Genomic DNA, 8,403 nt, shown 5'->3' with positions numbered 1-8,403 from the left:
TAATGTAGCTTAAGAGATTGATTTGCTCTTGGCCCTCTGTTCCATTATTGCATATTGTAATGCACTTTTTAAAATATTATTGCTCAATTAGCTTATCCAGTCTTTAATTTCAGTATAGTTACATTTTGAAGGTTTTTTTTTCTTTCTTAGACTTATGACAAGATGTGTCTTAGCAGTTACAATTTTGTCTTTGAATTGACACCTATGCCACATTCCACCATAGTCTGATGTTTTTAGCTATTGTGACATGTCCTTTGACACTATTTCAGACTAATGTAAAATGGCCACTGAGACTGAATGCTTAAAAATACAGCAAACCGGAACAGTTTAGAAGTGTCCTCAATTGGTTAATATTTATTATTTAGGGACTAAAATATTTGGAAGCTTTGCATTCCTGTACTATACAGTTCTAAACAAAAATGTCTCTTACTGGGTTTCTTGCTTTTTTAAGTGTATCTGGAGGCCACTGGCACAGGGACAAGTTTGAGAACCCCTGTGCCACAACGTGTTTGTTTGCTGCTTTCTCCAAGGAATGTTTTATGTGGGTGTTGAGCCACTGTGGGCTCCAACTCCCCCTGAAGACTCTCTTGCAGTAAACTTGATAATGTTTTTCAGCCAATTCCCTACTGTTCTATAGCACAAACAAGTCTATTCTGTAGGGCTGACTGCAGCCAAAGTTTTGCAAGAGAAGGGGAAAAAAAAAGATGATGGGGGAGTACAGTTTTTGGATGTTCTCCAGATCATTAAAGTGTCATGTTGCAGCCCCAGACACACTCTTCTCCTTCACTGTTGAACAGACACGGTCTCCAGTTATGATTCACAGGGAGAAAATCCACCCAGACAAAAACTGTGTGTGACTGTGTGAGAGTAGGGAAGATACAACAAAGCTGCCTATCTTTCAGACCACATACTCATTACAAGCAGGGTGAGTGTATTCATGTAATTGGGTGATGAAGGTGAGGCCAAGAGGAGCCGAGTATTGTTTCTCAACATGTTGACTGTCTGTGTGTGTTTAACACACGAAAGTGGGCCAACAAGTAACCTAACTAGGAAAACATGGGTGACAGCCACAGCTGTTTTTTCAGTTTTGATTATAACTTTTTGCTATTATGATTTGGTAGTGGACTTTTTTTGAGGCTTTTTGAGAGGTAGGGGTACAGAAAGCTATAGGGCCACTGATATCAGCAGACAACAACAACAATGCATTATTTACTCTCCCACATTACGTTTTACTGCGGGGGAACATTTTAGATCACTCTATAGAATTCTCTCTACTGTGGGGGCACCTCAAACTGTACTTTATCATGTCTGCTCTGCTGTGGGGGCACATTTGAGGGTACTGTTTTCTGTACTGTGGAAGCACCTGACAGGCTGCCTTAACATATGTGCAGTATTGTGGAGGCACTTTATCATGTTTGCTTTTGTGGTATTTGTTTGCCCTTGTGGCCAGTGTAAGGATGGGAGTGGGAGGGGTTGCCCCCTCCAAGTCTGCCTATGGAATTGACTCTAAATAGGACAAACAAATGAGCTTGTATTTTTCACTACTCTATCGAGCCTTTTCCATTTAGCATTGACTCAGTTCAGTTTTCAGGTTTAACATCCATTTATACAGCTGGCTAAATATTTACACAGTTAAAGTAGCTCACTCAAAGGTACATAGTCATATCCTACCTCAGTTTTGGACCCTACAATGTGTAAAACCCCTGCTTTGCATATGGACTTTGTGCACCTGACATTTAATGTGGCAATAGGTTGCCTTGTGTTTGCTTTGCTCTGTCTTATGAATGTTCATAACTAAAACAATGCTAGGACAATTATCCTTTAAAAATAATCAATGATTAGACGTTTCTTCTCATTTTGTAGTTGCCAAAAATATTAAATTCATAAAGAATATCTGTCTAAACACACTGTAGAACAGTAGTCTGGATTGTCTAACATGTAAATGAACTAATAACACATACACCTGGCCTGTGTTTTTTTGGTATGTTTGACCTGTTTTGGTATTGTATGTGCTGGCTCACTTGTTGGAAATACTGGCGCACCTGAATGGAACAGAATGTTATTATTTCCATTTATGGTTTCCCTGCTGTGATGGTGCAGTCAGACCAAAATCTGACTGGCCTAATGTGCTCACCTGGGGTGACCAAACCGCAGGAGGGGGCAGTAAATAGTGAAGATAGGGTACTAATCATAACCTTAAAGAGAGGGAGGGGGGCATATTTCGGGGAAAAAAAAGGGAAAATTATGTTATACTCCCATTTAAACCCCACATTAAGGGAAAAACATAATACATAATAATAATAGGTTTTTGTTCACTGTAAGAAATGCCAAGTATGCAACATAAACTTGTGTTATGTGACAGCCAGACAGAGACACATGGACAAGGGGGAGATGTGTAGGAAATGGTACAAACCTATTGTTGGTAACTTAAGAAGATGATCTAGAGAAAATAGTCACTAATTTTCAAATTAGGCTATATGTCTATGAACAATTTGCTGTTAATGTTGGGTCACCACATACATATAATAGGTCTATGTTGTTAGATTTAGAGTGGGCCAGCAGATTAACTAAAATTTCAAATTCAAACAGACAACAATTGATCAAAGGAGTTTTTCCTCCAAATATGAAGTGTTCAGTAATTATCTCAAGGGAAACATTTCCTGTATGGACATCATACACACACAAAAAAACTCTATGTAGCCTAGTTATGTTTAGACTAAAAATGAAAACGACAATAATCTTGCTGTAATGGCCCTGCAGCGTGTATTGACACTGTGATTTCAAAAAACCTAGCACAATGGAGCGAACATTGTTGCAGGGGTTCTATTCTACCCTTCTAGTCCCACCCCCAAATTATGGGGAACCTCGCGATATCTCGGGTCAAAGGTCACTTAACTAAACTCTTAGGCGGTCTGACAAGCGTCATGAGACAAGTCCTTAGGTAAGATTTTTTTACTTAGCTACGTCACCATTGTAATCGTATTCCTGAATAAACAGTAGCTCGTTAACATTCAGACATGGCGGATTTGTGTGTACAAGTGAGAAGTCGTTTTTTTTGGTTTAGTTTTTTTTTTGTTTTTAAACAATGCGAACACTGTTGTTGTTTTTGTTGGAAAGCGGTAAAGTTCAGGGCATTCCTGTCAGGCCCACTACAGAGCTGCAGACCCCACAGCCCTCATAATGCTTTCCATGCCCTTTATCTGCGCCTTACATCTTCAGCAGTGTTGGACTTAATTCAGAAAATATGTTGGCGTCTGTTCGCTCTCCTTCCAAAAATACTCGTCGTCTGCGACTGGTTAGCACGAGCTACGAGGGTATGCTGATCCTCCAGCAAGGTGTGTTTTTCTTGCCAAACTTCTTTACATGAGTCGCACAAGCTGTCATTGATCCATCATCTCGAATGAGTCTTTTGGCCCCGAACACTGGGTTTTTGTCTGGTGTCATATAGTTGCTCATAAATAGGCCTGAATTAAAAAGCCACGAGTTTGCTCGCGGTGATGCAGAGTGGCACACTGGAGGGAGGCATGACAGTCTGGAATGTTCTTATATGTTTGCTGAGTTTGAATGAGCTTCAAGTGCGCTAAATATTAACAGCTTCGCGAAGTATCTGGAGTAATGACTACAACAGGTGTGTGTAACAAGAGGTGTATTTTAAAAAATCGCTTTGCCCCAAATTACAAGAAAGCACTTAGTCCAAAAAGCACAAGTAGAGTTCTGTCTCAGATTTCAGCTGCCCCTCCAGCAGGTGACTTTTTATACTACTAAAAAAAAATAATGGCATCTCAATCTAAAACAGGCTAATATTCCTTTTCAAAGACCGTGTTTCTTACACTGGATGATCGACCAAGGTGTGTAGAGCACGATCCAGATCATTTACTCTATACAAGTAAAAAGTCCTGCTTGACCTTCTTGAAATTTCACATACATTAAGTAAATGCTTTTATTATGAAAGTCTGCTTAAATTACATAACCTTATTGTTAAAAAAAATATCATTGTCCTCCGTCATCACCATCCATCCATCCATCTGTTTTTTGTGTGTAAAAGAGTACTTCAGTAAGTTCCTTAAACATTGCACATTACACTAATTGTCAAAGGTTTTCATAGCAAGAACTAGTTTTATTTCTTCAGTTTCTTGGATTTTACAGAATCGTGGTTATGTTTCTAGATGCATATGTTCTAACATTTATAGGTCTAACTTTTTAAATTTAAAATGTCTTTTGCCTCTGGGGTATTGAGGTTTAAGACTATAGCTAGCTTAGAACATGGGGACACAAAAAAGGGGCTTTCTGCATGGCTATAGCACTACAAGTAAGTGAGAAAATGTTTATTACTAACTTGGATGAACTTGTTCTTTAATTGTAGATGACCACATTTTCAAATGTGGTAAATGGCACCTGCAGGCTTCCTTCTGGTGTATCTTTTCTCAAAGCCTTTCTTCCTTTCGGTGAAAGGGAGGACCAACATACTCACATTAACGTCAGACTGTAACATCTAATGTTAACATGCATGTGGATTTCATAGAGGATTTAATTGTGGCATCAGCCACCCCATCCACTCCTAGACCACCGAGTAACAGCCTAGCTTATCTGCACCGCTCCAGTGCCTGCAGTCAACCAGTCAGGTTGGGTTTTGTGTGCTCACATTGTTTATTTTAGCCTTCATTAAAATGTGGCGGGTTGGCTTTTTCTCTCCGGGGCTCAGTGGCTACTGTGGTGGAGAGATAGGAGATTGTGGTGGACCCCCTTGGGTGACCCACAAAAAGCTGCCTCAACCCCTTCCCTTGCTTGCCACTCACCCCATCTGGGTCCTTGAGTCACACCCTGTGGCAGAGCTGCGGTTAACTGTGGCTGTTGGCTGGTAAAGAGGCACAGTGAGGGTTCAAGGATACACATTCAAAAAGGAGAAGTTATTCGTCATAATTACCACTAGAGGGTACTCAGCCACAGTAACATAAAAGAGGAATGACTATCAGAGTTGGCAGAGACTGCTCTCTAGGGGTTTTATTCTTATCTCCTTTACATGGTCAGCACTATTTCACAGGAAGCATGAAATAAGGTGTGTGTGTGTGTGTGTGTTTAAGAAGGTGAGTGCATGAGGATTAGAAACAGTCGGTCTTAAAATGAACACTTTAAAAGAGGAAAGGGGAACTATGAGTTCCCGTCATCTGTATATTTGAAAGACACCTTGTTACATGAGGTATTTCATGCCCCCAGGAGCCTTTGTCCAGGTTGTTTAGTCTCTTTATGAGACTACAATAGTGGCCTTTTAAATTTTATCTTTGACAAAAACTATCAGACATAAAAGACTGTGCTCTGTCAGCAGCCACACCCCACCTTAGCTTTACACAGAGAAAGATTTACCTCGCAGTTTATGTTACGTTAATGTGTCAAAGCCTGCGGCAAATATCTGTCTGGTATGTGATGGGTTGTTGTTTTGTCTGTGCAGTTGTGCATGCTTATAAGACTGTGTGCCTAAATGTGTCTATTTTCAGAACTAAACCATACTAGTGTTACTTTAATAGGAATCAGGAAATGTCCGTTGGATGTCTTGATAATCCCAGGTGTGTGTGTGTGTGTGTGTGTGTGTGTGTGTGTGTTTGTGAGCATACGAGACAGTGTGCATACAAGTCTTTGTGCTAAAGTGAACTAGCAGGTTCCCTTTGAGAGCCATATAGCACATCTAGGGGGAGAGAGAGGAGGTCTTTGAAGTTCTGGTTCTGCCATCCGTCTCCAGCTTGCTGGTTTTCTTTTCATGCCAGTCTCTGCAGAGGCTGTTAAAGAGAAACGCCCCAGCTGGCTCCTCCCTGCTATGTCGCCATGGTAAAATGACAACAGACTACACTCACGAGGTTCTTAGTGACAGTAAAGCTCTCTCTGTTTTGATTTTGCCTTTTGTTCCATCTGTGCTGTCTTCAAACACTTGTCAGAAGCAGCAGGATTGCACAACCAAGTAGCTAGACATTACAGAGTACATTAGAAAGAGCTGAGCAGAAAGGCCTAGAGCAAATGGCAATTAACTAGCAGTCAACGTTAATGGATGTATCTGATCTGCCCTTGCTGCAGGTGCCGGCCCTCTGTCCCTGGTTTCTCTCTGATCTAAGCCAAAGTGTCTCTGTTACTTGCTAGCAGCCATGCAGGATGCTATGAAATTTAGCTTTAACAATGGAGAAGGAAAGCAGGAGGAGGTGAATGAAGGAAGATGTATTGATTGCCCTTAGCTGCTCCTTCATAGTCTTTGTGGAGGGTTTGTGTATGCTAAGCCCTCTAGCCTAATAGCTTTTAGACTTCCATTAGGTCATTTCAGGCAGCACGGTTTAAGTAAGTAACAAAAGGCTCTGTCAGAATGTTTTAAGCATTAATAAGACGGTCAGTGTTACTTCTCCATCCTGTCAGCTTATCACAAATGCAAAAGTCAAGATCTCAAAGCCAAAAAGCTTGGTTTACTGTGGTTCTCAGTCATCTCTGACTTGTATTAGCTTTTAGTCTTTTCACAGTTGGTTTGATTGAGCAGTGAAAGCTGTGGCTCACTCACCCTGTAAACTGGACGTGTCTCTGGAACTTTGTCCAGTAAAAGTCCCTGTCTTTCACAGGTGACCGATGGTGGTATGGTTTGCTTAACAAAGACCCATGGCTCGATACTAGAATTGGTGTTCAGTAGGAATAGGGTTAGAAGTACATTGTTTGGTGTTGTTATATGGAAAAAAAAAAAAGCCAGACCTCAACCAGGCAGCATGAAAGACAGAGTCGTTTAGGGTTTCTTTGCTGTCAAGCTGTTTTCTGGTTCTGTTTTTAAAACCATCTTGTTTTTATAAAAGTTGTTTATTAAGAGCAAGGTCCTCTTTTTTTTTTTTGTGGAGAAAAGCACTGTGGCCTACAATGTTTCAGCTGTAATTAGTGGGTAGATCTGGCTTTGATGGTGCTCATATTGGTATTCTGGTATGTGGAGAGAAATGCACGTCTAATATGTGTATAGGTTTACTTGTATGCACAAATGCATTAAAATACAGGCACACACACACACACTTTTCCTACTGTATTTCATAGATGAACCCAAATAATATTTCAGTTTAAATCTCCTCCATGAATCCGTGGGTGTGTGTCTCCACTGGCTCATTTTGCTGAACAAACTCCACTGCCTTCTGGTTATTGTGTGGCGCGTTTCTCACCAATCTTCCTTTCTCTAACGCCACTGTGTCCATGCAATCCCTCAAAGTCTCAGCCTTAATACATCGGTTACCGTATTTTTCCACCAACATGACTGTCGCTTGCCGGGAAGGCTTCATATTGTGCGTGCCACTTTTGTGCCATTTTTGGAAGAGTCTGTGTTCTCTCTGCACCAGTGCTTAAGCTACGGAAGCCTCCTGGGTTCATTTCTTCTGCAGCCCAACCACATACCCCTGAATCATGCTTTGGTTGGAAATGTGTCTGTTTTTTTTCCAGTCATCATAAAGAAGACAAACTCCTCTACTGTCTCCCCATCCTATATTAACAAGCTATGTTTGGCCCTGGTCTCACTATAATGGGTCCTCTTTGGGTTGCTGCTGGTTACAGTAAAAATCAACACCTCCTCTGTCCCAGACTGCAACTTTTCAATGTGCAGATCCAGTTTCCCCATGAACACTTGGCCTGCTCAGTCATCAGGAGGGGTGTATGTGTAAACTGCTCTGTTGCCTATAAAAGCCTCCAGGCGTAGCCTATGAAGGTGGTTAATTACCTTAAAATCCATATGCTTCATTGTCAGACTGTCATTCTGCACTCTTATGTGAATGTCATTACGGTGTCTATAAAATGTTTCCCGTTATTGTTTTTAATGTACAATCCTTCTTGAGTTTGACAAAAAATATGAAAATAGATTATTTCATGTCATGTCTTTTTTGTAAATGTTTATTAAAACAAATACATTGAACTTTAAATTTAAAAAGCAGAAAACATCCAAGGGGGTGAATACTTTTTATAATCCCTGTACATTCTGGTACCCCTCGTTTCACTGATATTCTGTTCCTATACTAGCATTGTTGACTGTGATAATATAGTTGTCATCCTTAGCCATCATTGCCAACTGAGGCATATCCTAGAGCCACTTCAAGACAAGGACATATCTTGTCTGGCTTCTTATTGGCTTGCTCCTCTCTACTCTGCCAACTCAGGAGGAAACAATAGAAGGGCAGAACAATGAGCTGGCTGCAGATCAGTGGGGGCCCACTTGGCCTTTTCCAGACATTATGTCTTATTTCCTTTTTGATTACTCATGCCTGCATGATGAGCGACACACTCACACTCCTCTCTGTCTGCTTGTGAGAGAAGTCACAAAGAATAGCCTTTTTGTACGAGACTGGTTTTGATTTGGAGGCTGGAATGCCTTTGTGATAATGTTGCGAGTTTTGTTGGCAGGAGTGTGATGGA

The sequence above is a fragment of the Channa argus genome, chromosome 16, assembly GCF_033026475.1.
Source record: "Channa argus isolate prfri chromosome 16, Channa argus male v1.0, whole genome shotgun sequence".
Lineage (NCBI taxonomy): Eukaryota > Metazoa > Chordata > Actinopteri > Anabantiformes > Channidae > Channa > Channa argus.
Note: the sequence above shows the minus strand (reverse complement) of the source record.